At 41.0% G+C, this 16,063-nt stretch overlaps 1 protein-coding gene across 4 annotated transcripts in view; it reads right to left on the reverse strand.

Moving 5' to 3' along the window:
- Positions 1–16,063, reverse strand: part of CUNH10orf71 (chromosome unknown C10orf71 homolog) — a 44,969-nt gene that overhangs the window by 26,270 nt on the left and 2,636 nt on the right. The window contains exon 1 of one of the 4 annotated variants that reach the window (XM_066191265.1): positions 12,870–12,938. The exons of the other annotated variants lie outside the window; for them this stretch is intronic. The gene's annotated coding sequence lies outside the window, so the exon portion shown is untranslated. Of the gene's footprint in view, positions 1–12,869; positions 12,939–16,063 lie in introns of those variants that run through there. 4 annotated transcript variants of the gene reach the window in all.

Here is a 16,063-nt window from a genome sequence, read left to right on the forward strand (position 1 = left end):
GTCCTTTGCACTCTCTCACCCCACCACAGACAAGGTGAAGCAGACAGTACGAGATTTATTTTAGCCCCACACACCTCCATCCAGATTTCATGCAGTGTTTTGCATTTTACACAACACATTGGATTAATTGCTGTGGAAGTTTCCACAGAATCACTGTCCCTATCCTGTCACAGATCCCTTAACAGGTGAGGTGGGGTTTGGGCAGTGTGAGCGGGGTTGACTCCCCAGAGGTGCTGGGAAATAACAAGAGGAAGTTGTGGTACATTGCACTGCAAGAAAAAGTTGTGTTATGCTGTTCAGCTGGTACTGCAGAGGTACTGTGGTAGAAATGTGTTTATCTCTGGGGGAAGAGAAGTGAAGAGAGAAAAGATAAAAGATTAAAAGATTTTTTAAAACATTAAAACTTGTTATAGTCTAATGAGTTGTCTGAATTACATGGGTTTTCATTTTCTGGTTTGTAGAAGACACTTTTTGTGGGCCAAGAAGAAGAAAGAGTGAAGCACAGCAGAAGAAAATAATTTTATAATACAATTTTGTTCCTCAGAAATCAATGAAGTATCAAAACATGTCTGCATTATCTCAAAAACTCGAGTCCTGAAAAAGGTGTTCAGAAGATATTGGGATGCAAAATACCTCCCTGCATGGTTTTGTACTGGAGCACCAGTGGACAGTGAAGGGGAGGCCAGCTGGTTTAGGAGACAGTTTTCAGCCCAGATGTGAATCAGACTGGGAAGGAATTAAAATTTGCACTTCTTCCATCTCAAACCAACTTTCTTCCTAGTTCAGAATCCTTCTCAGGAAATGATTATTAGAAACCACAAAGGTTTTGAAAAATACTTAATTTTTGCGTGTCTTGGCAGAAAAACAGGTACCAGGAGTATGCAAGGCACAGAAAACACACTTGCTAACCTGCTTCCAGTCCACCAGCAGATCAGAGCACATCCCTTAACTGCAAGAAGCAACACAGCTGTTTGCATTTCTCATTCCAGTAATCCGAGTAATTATAATACTCTCTCTCCAAAATGACTTTAAGTCACGTTTAAGAAAAGTAAGCAATCTAAAATCAGCATTCAGTAAACCAGAAAGCATGAGAGAGAGAATGAGAAGTTCATGTCCATCCTTTCAGAAACAGCCAATGTTCAATTGTTCAAGGTTTTGCTGAATGTAAGGAACGAAAGATTAGCAAACAGTGAGACTATCCGTGTTAGCAGGAGGAATTCATGCAAACACAGCAAGGCCAAGAACAGCTAAAAACCTGGCCTGAAAGATAACAAATGTGCTTCTCTGCAGAACAGTGCTAAATAATGACTGAGAAGAAAGGAGCCAAATGAGGAACAGAAAAGCAACCACTGCAGAAAAGCAAGGAAAGAGAATTCAGGGCATTCAGAGACAGGAGCCTGCAGTGCTGCTGTGCTGCAGGAACCATCCCCAGCTCCTCTGTGTGCAGCACACCTGGCTGGTTGACACAGCCCAGGACCCACCCAAAAGGTCCATGGCAAAATCTGCCCAGGGAACTGGGTGAACTGGGCAGCCAGGGATGGATTTTCATACTTTCCCTGTAGCCGAACTTGGAAAATGGAGTCAGTGATATATGTGGAGTAGATAGGAAGATGCCATCAGAGAACACCCTAAGAATTCCCCCAGGCCTAAAAACTATGTCACAACCCCTTAATAATGATTAATTAGATGAGTCCCAGGTAATCAAAGACTATTCCTAGCAGTAAAGTGATTCCTGGGACTGAAAGTCACTTTACAAAATGTACTGAAGTGTCTGGTATCAATAAACTGACAAATGCAAACAAAATAATCCTTTAATATCATTCCATTAAGGAAAAGACATGTGGTTTGAATTATGATCATATAAACCACTGCCTTCAGGCATTTTCTGAATGTTTCTAGTGTGCTAAACTCATTAGAAAATTCATGCTGTCAAATATTTGAATAAAAATAAAATGAGAATAAAGAGATAAATACTGTCTTTTCAAAAAAGTCACAACTGGTTTCCTCTAAACTTTACAAAAGAGTTTTAGATAAATTAAGATAAACATAAAATAAAAATGAAATTATTACTGGTGAAAATTCTAATGTGGTTTACAGGTACATGATTTATTATCTTCCTTCAGAGATTAGGGACAAAACTAAACATGTTCACAAAATCAAGGCTTTTAGCTGATCCATAATGACACTCATACAGATATTGTCCTTGATTTCAGAAGAGTTTACACTCAATAGAGAGCACAGACTGAAGCATTTAAGCACTGCAAGCTCACACTGCATTTTCATTGCAGTCTTTTAGTGAGTGACAGAAAGTATTGCTGTTTCAAAACACAGCAGCAATTCCCTCATCCAGTGTGTGTCAGAAATCCATTAAGGAAATGACTGCATATGCAGGCAGGCCTGAACAAAGAGGCAAGGTTTGATGTCTCCACTGGCAACACTTTCAACAGTGCCCATGTCATTTGGGATGGCAAGGCCCTCTGATTTCAATATTCCAGTCCTATTGAAGGACAGCAGCATCTCACATTTCAAAGTGGCACACAAAAGCTGGATATTTTGGAAATTGATGTTTACTGCAGAAGCAGCCTGGCATATGCAGCTGAGCCAGCCCTAATCAACAGAAACCATTCCACAGACATGAGTGGGAGCTGGAACATGCTCTGCTTGCTTTTTGCTTCAGACAGAGTTTGTGCTGTCCTCACAGGAGGGATGCTAATGAGACCTTGGACTAGTCTTTTTCCAGCTTAGTTGAGCATGACAAGCATGAAACATCTCCATTGAAAAAAAGCATCTCTACCCTTTCTCAAAGGCTACAGATTTTTAGGAAAACAACTGAAGAGGAAATACAAAACCTCCATGCTAGTAATTCAAGATAAGAAAATATGAAGAAAGCAAGGAATGGGTGCTGTGTATCAAAATGAATAAAAATGAAACACTCTTTAAAGAGAATATTTTTATATTGTTCAGCATTAGATGAACGGTTAATTCAGTGTGCTATTCACATTTTCCTTCGCACCTTTCACAGCTTTACCATTTATTTGGGCATCAATGTAAAAAAATTATAGTCATGAAATTTCATAGTTCCTTCAAAAAAATTTGCAGACTCACTGCTCCTACAAAATACTTTCAGTATAATCACACTGTCCTTCTATTTACTAGTTGAGCTATATTAGTTTGTGAAGTCCATGAAATTTTAAAAATACTTATGCAGTATATCAGTGGTTTCCACTGTGGCCAGTACAAGAGCAAGCAAACATCTACCCTTGCAATTAAAGATGATCTGTAAATCCAGGCTTATGTACACACTGTCCTGTTGTTTAAGACAAAAAATTCCAACCACTGTCAATTTGAATAAAATTACCCTGCAAAATACATAGAGATTCATATCAAATACTTGCATTGGAATTCTTTCCAGATCTCATCTTTAAACACCTACAACATGCTCTGTAGACGTGCTGTTAGCTTCAGAGCAACTAAACTATATGCTGAAGTTTACACTGGGAACTTATGAAAAAGCCATCTTTCTCCTCTTCTGGCATTATGGACTATTCAAGAGTTTGTGCTGAGTCCTGGATGGAAAAACCTCCAAGGGAGGATTTTTACTAGAACATTCTGCCTTCTGCAAATTACTGTAATATGATTGTAATACCTTTGTGCTTTTTTCTAACTGCTGGTAGTATTTTAAAAGTGCCTATTGCTCTTGAGTCTAGAGCTGCATAAACAACAACAACAATAATAATTAATAACTTTTGCAATTATCTTCTGCCAAAAGAAATCTCAGCTTCAGCTTCAACTGGATACATTCATATGTCTTAAGTTGTTGTCTAGGGTTGCTATGCACTAACTGTTGGTATGCTCCATCCCTAAGGTGGCTCTTCGGGAAACTTTGAAGCTCTATAAATAGAAGATATTATTTATTATTATTGGGAAGGCACAGGAATGCAACAATTCGCCCTCAGGGGACAGAGACACTTAAGAACACTTGTTTCAGTATTGGATGCACGAATAGTTCACAATGTGAGGCAGAGAAAACCTCTAGTGCCAAATATCCTGTATGAACAAGAAGATGAGATCCAGTGGACAAAAACCATCACACCCACTGCTCGCCTTTTACAAGTTTAAACTGATCTTGGCTCCTTTCCTCATCCCTGGAGGTTAGCAGACACCTCTGGGATGTCTGAAATGCCCTTCTTCCTGTAAGGAAGAATCACAGTCTCAGGACACCTGGCAGACAAGAGAGGAAGCCTTTTTGGGTGGCTTAGCCCAGGCACCAAGTGCTGAGACAGCTGAAGAGAGGTGGCAGGACTTTGGCCCTAGAAAGGGGATGGAAACCCAGCCGTGACTGAGATCCCCTGAACAAGGAAATGCAAATGAAATACACACCAGAGGAGATTTAAAGGGAGTAGGGATAATGAGAAAATCCTAAAAATTTAAGAAAAGAATAAAGGGAAAACTAGGAGCAGCAGTACCAGCAAAGTCATTGTTTTTCCTCTAAAATTTGCAGGTCTGGTCCTATATCTCTGTATTCATTGTGAATTTGCCAGCAGGAAATATGAACAGATTAAGATTGCATAGGATGAAATCAAAGGCACCTAAACAAATTAAGTATTCTCCTCCAAGTGACTTTCTTCCAACCTTCCAAATCAAACCATGCTGAGCTGTCACCCTGCTGGAGAAGCCCTGTGAACAGTTGGGGGAAGGAGGGCTGAGGGACCTCAGCCTGGCACCTGGCACCATGACTGGGCACTGGAAGATATCCCAAGCACTCCAGTGCCTGCAGGGGGAATCGTGCTGTGTCTCAGGGTCACAGCAGCTCAGGTGAGGTGTTCACAGGTGTCTGCACTACAGAGACACAACACTGACAGCTGGAGTCCCACAGGCTTGATAGACCTAAGCCTACACACATATCGTGGCAAGACACCTGGGAAAACCTGCTAGAAGTTCTTGTGTATCTGTCATGTTGTTAATCATTTTATCCCGAGCATGGTCCCTTTACCTTGAAGTCAGAAATGCCTTCCATTGTGGAGTTAATTCACAATCTTAACAACACTAGAAGGCAGGTTTTTGTGGTCAAATATATTGCCACATTAATAACTTCAGAATATTACATGAAGCACAAAAAGAAAAGAAGTGAATAAATAACAGAAGAAGCCTGCATGGCTCACTAGAGAATTAAAGTGGCATTTTATTACACACACCTCAGAGTTAAAGTTTTAATTTTCTTTTAAAAGATCGCAATATATAATTTTCATCCTCCATGTTCAAAAATACTTAGAGAGGATGATTTGTTATTTTGTTGTAATCCACGGGACAAATAAAGCTATAGTCAAGTGATGCTGACCAAATTCCTGCAATTTCCCAGTGATAACAGAATTGTTATTATTTTTTGTATTCATTATTGCTCTAATAAGGAACTTTTCTCCAAGGATCCTGATGTTCTTTAAATACAAATGAATGAGCCTTTCCCAATCCCTTGTGAACTGTTCTGCAGTCTTGTTTTACAAACAGATTAAAAAGGAGGACACTGAGGCAGAGAAGTGTTACCGGCCTTATTTCTACAGGAGCTAACTTTGAAACAGTTCCTAGTTAGTGGTTTGGCTCAGGACAAAGCTCTAGTTCTAAGTTGGAGGCAGCTCCAAGAATTATTCCCAGTCCCCTGCCTGGGACAAACCTCCTTGTCCAGATGTATAGCTGCACACATTCATACAGTACAGGCACAGTAAGCACTGCCACTTGTGGGTTTCACTTGCTCTGCTGAGCCGGCACTGAGGAGCTTTTAAAAGTGGAAAGGCATTCAGAGGCATCTTTTTCTTTTACAAGCTGCAGACATTTGCCTCTTAGTGAAGAAGGTCATCAACCAGGCACAGAGATCTCTGTGAATATCACTGCAGCAGTTTCCAAATGGCTCCTCGATGCAGCAGCTCTCCCCACTGCCTTATATTGCAGACCAGCAGAGTTATATTTGGAGACAGATATCGGGATTATGTTCCCAAGAGCCTCTGATGGAGTAAGTTCAGAGTGTGTTGTCATGATGGACGTGCACACATGTGCCCTAGCAGAGTAGAGGTCAGCCATCATTCATGAATATGTGGAGACCACTTACAGTCCAGTAACAGCAGATGCTAGTAACACGTGTTGCCCACACACCTTGTTTTCTCCTCGGTAAGCTGCTATATTTTTAATGTCTCCATTAGCTTTTGGAACAACTGACAGCTTTCAGCTTTTCTCTGCAATGAGCTCCAATGTGGAAACATCGTGCAGCTTTCAATCACAACCCAAATGGCTAAAGATTTTAAGAGGACATTCCAGTTCCAGAATAGGAAGCCTGCTCAGTCAACCCTACACCTTTAATATAATTACTATTTATTCATTACCAACCATAAATGCACCTAGTTCCTGCAGTACTATTTGTCTTCAGAAATGCCCTTGCTGAAATTGCAGGTGAGTATGATTCCCTTTCAGTGTGCCTGTACCTAAGGCAAGGTTGCTGGCCCTTGTGCTTCTATGGGGAGACAAAAGATTCAGCACTTAATGTGGCAACACCAGCTTATGCCAGAAACATATCATATTTTACATTTGTTTCAGCACAAAGAAGAAGAAATGGTTCTTTCAGTTAAAGGGAGAAAAGTACCATTAAAGGGTTTCCACATAAGGCTGTCAGACCTCAGTCCCCCCAAAACCATGAGTTACCTTCACAGCTGCTGAAGAAAAATCTGAAGCTGGCTGGTGTAGCAAAGATTCAAAGTGCCAAGCAAATAGAAAACTATAAAGCATCTGCTCTCCTGAAGTTTTGTGTCTTCAAGAGATGCTGTCAGCCCCACCAGCCAGCAGTGAAGGACAGGCTCGGGTATGAGATAAAATGATGTTTCTCTAAGTGCCATGCGATTTAGTCTGGGAGCAGTGAATTAACCAAGGCTCTTAATTTAACCATCACTGAAAAATATACGTTTTGCTATCAAAAGTTGGCTCAGTTTTACTGGAAATGCCCAGATATGAAGAGGCATGACGCTGTCCTCTCTCAGGTGGTTCAGTTTTGCAGGGGCTCCAGGGGAGGCACTTCCAGCTCTCCACTGCATGGGTCATGGGGATGATGCTTTGCAGTCAAGTCACTTGTTGCCCCCTGAACTTAGACCCTGCAGGCAATGACAAAGCAAGCAATCACACAGCACTTTTTTATCTTCATGGGCACACTCCAAAGTCCTATTTTCAAAAACAATGTGAGCACTTATGAGAGTAAGTCCTAATCAAAATTACTTTTTGCAATTGTTACTAAGTCTCTTTTGCACTTTCACCGTTATATCTTGAGGTCTCTTGTACAGGGTAGCTGGCAAATCCTTTTATCCACCTGCTGACAGCCTCTCTGCAGAGCACAATTCTTCAGGCTCCTAGAAAACATCAATTTCTAAACAGGACAAAGACAAAACTGACCACACCTGGTGAGCAACAGAACCAACTCCGAGGGGGAATTTAAGCAAGAAACTCTGGAGCTTTCTTGCTACCAACTTTTCCCTTATTTCTATGGTTTAGAAAGAAGAAGGTGCTGCCAAGATTCCAAGTCAGTCCTTCAGAGAATCTTGTCTTCTCTAGCATCCTTCAAAAGGAAGATACCCAGATTATCTACAATCCAATTTATTTCAGCCTCCACAAGTCACAGTGAGTCCAGGAGGTGAAACACACCAGAGGGTAAAAAAAGGACGCTCCTCTAAATCTTCACTGTTGGGGATTTCAGAGGGGAATGTGATATGCACCTAGTCCATTGTGGCAGAAGACTTCAAGGTGTGCAGTCTTCAGACCTACACTGGGAAGGGCAGGGCATACCCTTCTCCTGAGGGGAAAATAAAGAGAGAAACCAAGCATTTTTGCTGAAGATTGATAGATTAGACATTTCTGCTCTAATACTATGAAGTTCAAGAGAGATTTTATGTATGCTTAGAGGAATGAACAAATCTTTGTAAACGCTGATAGACTGTAAATAAATAAATGAAGTATTAATCATCACTTCCATCAAACACTAGGAGAAATCTATCTTTGTATTATTTGGATAAGGCCCTGTCATTTGTTCAGCCTTGCCATTTTTAGAAATTATTAGAGCTTTATAGCAGGTCTGAAATTCTATGCCAGTGAGACTGTGATTTTAATGCATATTAATGGCAGAAATGGAGGAGAGGAAAGGAAGTTGGTGTGATTCCCTTATAGAGTACAATACTAAATAAGAAGATTCCAGCTGTGCAACAGGAAAGTTATAATGGTTTGTTTGGATCATTAATATTGCAATGAAAACTAATTAAACCTAGAGCTACAAAGAGGAGCTCATTTGAGATTTGAATACAGGCAGCGCAACACTCAGCAGCCTCCAGTGTTAGCAGTTCCTTTTATCACACCAAGTGGGGTAGGAAGGGTTCACTGAAGAGACTGGGATAGTCTGAAGAGCCAAGGGGATAAGGACACCCAGTCCATGGGATGCAATTGCAAGAGGTACTGATTGCTACAGAGCTTCTTTGGGAAATGCTGCAGGAGCTTTGCAGCTCTGTAGAATGAGCCAAGCCCTTTTACTGCCTCTCTCCTCAGGCTAACATTGCCGCTATGCCAAACCTCTGTCCCCTTGTCTGACCTGACATTTGAAACTTCATCTAAAATTTCCTTAGCCTAAGAGCCCTCAAATATGCTTTATAAAATACAGCTACTCATTTAGCATCAGTCCCTACATGCCCACCCCAGACATGGCACTTAGTCTATAGTTCAAGTGTGACCCGCAGTTTTGCATTTCCTTTCTCCTTTAACATGCCATGCCACTTTTTCTGTAGCCAAAGGTGTCCCTGTCCCTCTTCTGTGGGCCACCAGCATCCTCCTACAGCTATTTAAGTCTTCTCACTTCCAATACTGTCATTGCCTCCCTCCCCCATGGCCTCCCTACATCCCTACTCCCCTGAAACCTTGCTCCCAGCTTCACACAGAAGTCGGGGACTATGCTAGCCTCTTCCATGGACATTTGTCTCAGAAGTGAATAATGATCACACTTGGCTTCCTTAAGTCTTGCATCCTTGCAACTTCAAGTAAATATTGAAGTCCCAACTAAGCTGTTAATTATCCATGGTAAGTGCTGGTAAGAGTGCTTTTATTTCACTCCAATAGGGGCTGCCAAAGTGAAGAAATGACCACTTAATGCTGATCACAAAGGATTTCATGGGGGAGAGTCCTGAAAGATGAAAGATACCTTGTAATTTTACTAATGTCTAAATGTTGCTGGATTGGGGTCCTACTGGTGACTTGAGAAATCTAGAAATCCTTCAGTCATAGAGAAAACAGAGTAAGATACTAAAGCAGTGACACACTAAACTGTACACATGTAACTCAGACTAGAATTTTTCCTACATGATGTAGACAATTGAATGCCAAAGGAGCATAGTAGGTGAGGCACTGGAACTGGTGAGGCACTGGAAGAAGTTGCCCAGAGAAGCTGGGGATAACCCATCCCTGCAAGTGTTCAAGGTCAGGCTGGATGGGGCTCTGAGGAACATGAAAGGTGCCCCTGCCCATGACAGAGAGGCTGAAACTAGATGATCTCTAAAGTTCTTTTCAAACCATTCTATGATGCTACCAAATGAACCCTTGCCTCCCTTAATCACAGTGTCAGACCATGTGAACATGTGGATCATTGAAAAATCTTCCATTTTCAAGTCACAAACTTTCCACCAATATAGCATGTGCTGACTCAGATTTTTATTAGTTTTGTCCATCTTTGGGCATCAAGGAAATAAATTTTGAACAAAACCTTCTGCTGCATCTACATTCAGTGATAGTACAGCCAAAGGACTGGACTGCAAAAGGCAAAAACTCAAAATAAGAGAAAAGAGACAATTAATACTGAGGATACCAAGAGACGAGAATGGATCCAAGCAAGTCAAGAGGACATCAGTTCCAGCCCAGCCTGCATTTCCAGGCAGGTGTTGTCAAGGCATGACTTCCTTAGAAATCCAAGGAGAAGAAAAACATGGAAAAATGCTGTAAAAGTAAAAATGAACCACTGGACATGAAAAATGTCCAGAGGCATTGGACATGTTTTGACACTGGAAATGTCTAGGCAGAACCTAGAGCTATGAGTTATAGGCAGAAAAAGCCCCGCAGCTGCAGGAGTGGCACCTCTGCAAAGACCACTCTCCCTGGCATCCCAGTAGCAGATGGTGGGATTTGAGGATACTCATCACCAAAAGGGGACAGTTTTGATTTTTGCACCAAAACATGGTCACGCAGATGCAATCATCTCTTCTTCACTCACCCTGCAAACCCTTGCTTTGCCAAACCCATGAAGAGACTTGGAGTACATGGGGCAGGCTCAGGTGCCAGCAAGCACACAGAGAGAATAAGAGCCCAAGAGAGGCTGAAGTGCACTTCAGATTTCCCTTGAACACAGGTGTCCCAACCTAAGCTTATATCCATGTACACTGAACAGATTTATACAAACCCTGCAAAATTCACAGCAACAGATCAAGTCTGTGTGCTGTTTCCACCTTCTGGGGGAGAAATAGATGAGTTCGTCATGATGTCACTTGTGCCTCTTAATAGCAATCCTGAGAACCTACATTCCACTTTCTATTTTACCCTCCCTGATGTTCCCTCTCAGCCAAAGCCCTCAACAGCATAGTTTTGGAATGACAAATATCTTCACAGGCTTGAGTGACTGTGGTAACCTCACATTCCCTTTCCTGGTGCAGCTTGCATATCACAAATTCACATAGTTCAAAGTCAGCCTTTGAATACTTCACATGCTGGTTCTACTGCTTCCCCCTATGGCATCAACAACTTCATGCAACCCCATGCTGCCCCTGAGCTGGTTCATCTGATATGCTTTATACTGATAAACAAGGACAGTGACGAACAAAGGGGAAGGAAATCAACAAACACCTTATGGCCGAGGTCTTGATTTCTACAGAGCAGTGAAGACCAAATTTACATAAGCTGCCATCAACGACCACCTCACATTTGTTGTCCACCTCACATTTGTTGTCCACCACATAAAGTTTTTAAGGATATCTTCAAATTAATATAAACCACTAAGTGCTCTGTGTGAGGGGAAGCAGGGTTGTAGGAGTCTGCAAGCTCAATAGAGATGGACAATGCAGGGGAACGGCATCTACCAGAACTTGTGGTGCTGCAAGGATTGAGTGAGAAAGGCAGTCTTGTTTCAGATCCCTCCCATAAGATTAATTTGGGCTGTGATGTAGGCAGGCGTTAGTGCACAGTAAAAGCTGAATGCCTTGGCTGTCACTTGATCAGGCATAGTGATGATTTTACTAGCAAAGTGTCTCTGCACTGAGATGCTGTTTCTGCTAATTGCCTATCATTAACACTGCCTCCATAGGAAAGACTTCAGGCCTCATCCATCAGAAAGACAGCATAAGTTAGATCCTATAAGATTCTAACTACCTTAAACCATAATGCAGGTACTTAAATTCCTGCTGAAGGCGTTAAGGCAGGTTTTTACATCCCTATATCTATATATAAGGGCTTAAAGAAAGCAAGGAGGTAACATATTTAACTCTCTTACTTCAGCTATCTAAATTTGAATTTTAGTGCCCTTCTTCCTTTGTTCATAAACATCTTTCCACTCACTTTGGCAGGCACAGCCCTACCATTCAGAGATGAAATTTTTGAAAGCCTCTGTCAGAGGCTGAAAGCTTTCAGCTTTCCACAGCACTGTGCACATGAGCAAAAGAACTGTTTTCACAGGCAAATAATGTAATGTATTTGGGAGGAATCTGCACGGAAATGAATGCTGAATGGTTGCTTTATTTTAACTTGGTGTTTATGAAGATATCTAATGACTTTTAGCGCTTTTTTGGTGTTAGATATAAAAGAAGAAAAAACACACAATTCTAATCCCAAAGAAGGGAATCAGCTTGTTTATGACTATCACATTCCATTAAAGATGCAATGTTTGCTTTATCTCAAGAGAAGTCCCAGCTTCTTTAATGTCTTGTGCAAGTGCAAATATTAGTTAGCACCAAAATGGGATGCAGTAGGTCTAATACCATGCCACCAGTATTGCTCATATTATAAAGAAAGTGGCAATTACTTTGAATAGGAACTGCATGGTTTGTTCAAGTAACTCTGCTCTATGTACATCCAAAACTGGCTTCTGACAACAGGATTTCAAAAGTAGAGTGCAACATGTTTGTACATGCAAGGAATGATACAAATATTCTGTAGGAGCCTGGCTGTCCAATATTCACTAGTCACAGATGCCCTTGACTAGCAGTCTGACAGCAAAAGCTTCCTTATCACTAAAACAAACACACACACCCACACCCAAAACCACAAGCTGAACATTTCTACCCAGAAACTTACCAGGCTTTCTTGTGAAAGTTACATATCTCACATTTCATGCCCCCTCTTTTGATGGTTAAATTGACTAGCAAAAGAAAAAAAAAAAATCCCTGAATGCATCAAATTTTTGCTGTGCCAGTGCAACAGATCATTCTGTCCTCTGGTTACAGCACATCATGAGAATGCAATTCAGTGGGTGATCCAGCCAAGAGGGGATAACAGGGGCATGAACTACCTGAATTGCCACTCTTACGGAGCACTGAATCTACATTCTCAAAAATGAACAACTGGTGTTTTTCAGGAGTTCATTCCTCGTAAAAATGCTCAACCTTTCCACATTTACAACATTATTTCTTGGAAGATTTATTCTGCTGAAAATCTTATTTTACACCTGGAATAGGAGAGACAAAAAAAAAAGTTTTTGTTTTTTAGTAGATAATTTGGAGGAAACACACCATGGTCTCCCTTAATTAAGTCCAACATGCTTATACAGAATACAGATGGACAGAAGATGCAAGAATATTGGATGGAAATTGGATATACTTTACCTTTTTTCTCTTGCTCTGAAATTTCCCAGGCACTGCATTTTGCTCCTCTACCACACACACCACCTTCAGAGAGTAAGCACCCAGCCACTTTCAGAGGTTGCACAGGAACTTTCTAAGTTATCATCATACATGTCAAAGGTATTTTAAGACACAGTTGAGTGTATCAGAATATGCAACAATGACAAAGCCAGGCTGCCTGGCATGTTTTGTTCATGCCATATGAAAACCTACATTGGAAAAATTCCAGCAGTGCTGCCTCAGTAAAGGAACTTTATCAACAAACACCCCTCCCGAGACTGAGATAACCAGAGGACCAGACAGTATCATCCAGTGAATACTGGAGCCCTTCATTTAGGGTCACCCAGTCCAAAACTCACTGCTCAGAGCCAAACTCTCCCACAATGACTTCTCTCATGACCTTTGTGGGACTGTTTCTTCCTCCTGTACCATCCCAGTTCCTCTGGCACTTTTACAAATGCTACAGTATCTCCACTGGGATTTACAGTGCTTCAGAGAATAAGCAACATATGGAAGAATCCTCTCCTCCAACTTCTCACTCAGATTTCAGCAATGAGACAAATAATGTAGAGACTACTTCAGCACTGTCTTTCCTGATGTACACAAGAGACTTGAGTACATGTCCCAAGGCCTTTTTATTTGCCTCCTTGTACCTCTCAGAGCTGGGAACAGGGCCAAGCTATAGTGTCCCTCAAATAAAATCCAGAAAACTTGTTTTAAAAATGTATCAGCATCTCTGTAACATAACACATTCCTTTACACGGAAAAGGAAAGAGAGACGGAGAAGAATAAAAAAGGAGCAAGACTCAAATGCTGAATGGTTTCCCACAGTATTCCTTAACGCCAAGGGAGGAAAGCATTAAATAACTGGTGCAGGCGTGTTTCCCTTTGTTAACACACCCGACATCTGTGATTCTGCTGCTTGCTGAGATGTGGAATCCCTTCCAGTTGTCCCAGCAGCTCAGAGTCCTGACAGAGGGGGTGATGGAGAAAATAGCAAAGGAAGAGCAGCTGTGAGTTTTCAAGCATAGTTTCCATTTGCTCCGGATGCCCATAGCAAAAGCACCTTGATTTTTTGGCAGTAGCCAGCCTGAACATGTTTTCTTCAATTTTTTCCATGATGTGACATGACATGGTAATGGAAGGCAGCACACCCACACACACCAGGCTGCCTGAGGCTGTCTAGTCACCCTTGGTATCCATCAAGCAAAGTGCACAAAGCCTTTCAATCTTTTTCCAAGAATCTTTTTTAATTGGACTCAAGATTTACTTGACCACAATTCAAAAGCATATATTTGAGCCTGAGGACTGGATTTGTGTGATGATGAGCTCTCATCAAGAGCTGTTAATGAAAAAAAGGAAATGACCCCTTGGACCAGATGAAGGAACAGTTTCACTCTCCGTCTAGCTGAAGTGGCCAACACAGAGGATGCTGGAAATATGTAAACAGGATGTTGACATGAGTCAGCCAGCAATGCTTGCATGGGTCAGTCTGTAACAGAATATTCTTCTCACCTGGGGTGTTTCTTTTTGATTTTTCTCTTTGGGACTGACAGGCATCCAACTGCATTGGACTTACTACTTTCTTTTCAAATAGGTTGCCTTGCCATTATTGAGAAAGTTTTTTTATATTTGTCTGTCTGATTTGTCCTGCTGAAATTCTTCATTTCACAACATTTGGTTTTTTTTTATTTTTTAAGAGAATCTTCTTTTTGAACCCACAACTAATCTGGCAGCTTGTGCTATCATAAGCTGCTGCACTGGTCTTTGCTTCATGCTGTTCAGTGCCATCTGAGTCCCTTTTTCACCCACAGAATGAATTCCACAGAGAATCAAAGTTGGCCAGAACAGATTTCTTTTGAACCTCAGACGGAATAGAAGGAACAGCATTTTAGTGTGTCTCTAATTACAGCCACCATGACAGTTCATATGTGTAGCAATAAAAATAACTATAAACCTACCTAATCATTAAAGTAAAGCAAACAACTCCTCTCTGTATCATCATACACAGGTACTGGTGTTGCTAATAAACCAGGAAGAGCACTGAGGCACTGGAGTAGCATCTTTCCTATCTCCACAGTTTCTTAAACAACTTTAGAGGCATATTTTTATTAAGTATATGAAAGGCAGATGATCTTAAACCTCAAAAAGAGTCTGTATAATAATTGTGTGCTCTTCTAATGCTCTCCAAAGACCTATTCAGAGTCCATTCTGAAAGACAATAATATATCAAGAACTTCTGCAAACTTCCTCCTAATGAACACATGCCAATTTGAGACCAAGAATTCTGGCCTCGGAGGACAAAATAACCACTGCACTTAGTCTCTGGGTGTTTTGCTACTTTATTTCAGAGTGATTCAAAATCTAATTAAATTTCTAAACTCTAATGAAATTACAGAAGAAAAATCATTTAGGATTATATTATATACAATTACTCACAGCTGAAAATTACAGTTAGCCTCTTTCACCAAGATAGGGTCTCCTGAGAAATCCTTGTTACTCACATAACGTATAAATCTGACATTACTCCCACTATTTACAGGTCGAAGGTAAAAGCAGAATTAATTAAACATATATATCCTGCCCAGTGGCTGGATGGTGAAGAATAGAGGGAAGGCTGATAATGATGACGATGCTTGAAACCACATTTCCCAATTTGGTCAAGAAATAGAATAAACCTATTACAAAGCAGGATTATATTAAGTCTGTCTCATTCTGGTCAGTGCTTTTCTGCACTGGAGGTATGCTGTGAACAAGAACCGTGGAGCTTATGCAGTCGGCTCTGTGCAGTCCCCTAGCCAAGCTGTTTGAAGCATTCATGGAAAAGTAGCAATGGAATAAAGCAAATAGCTTCAGAGATTTCATCCAAATACTCTGATGTTTAGTTCCTTTTCTGAAATACTGAAACTACTTGAGACTGCTGATTTGGGCCAGCAGAAGCAACAAAAACCAACTAAAGCAAAATAAAACAAAACCACCCCCAAATCAAAAAATCCAACCACCAAACCCTAAAACAAAACAAGAGAGCTGACATTCCTGTAATTACTTCTAAAACAGGTTTTCAGGAACCTTGAAGCATGGGATCATTTGCAGATGATACAAGAGGTACAAAAATACTGGAGGTTTCTTAAAAGGATCCTGATCTTTCCCATTAAGCTGGTGAGGAGATTTTTGTT

Source organism: Chamaea fasciata, unplaced genomic scaffold (genome assembly GCF_029207755.1).
Source record: "Chamaea fasciata isolate MVZ Bird 193981 ecotype frontalis unplaced genomic scaffold, bChaFas1.0.hap1 SCAF_9, whole genome shotgun sequence".
In the NCBI taxonomy this organism is placed as follows: Eukaryota; Metazoa; Chordata; class Aves; order Passeriformes; family Sylviidae; genus Chamaea; species Chamaea fasciata.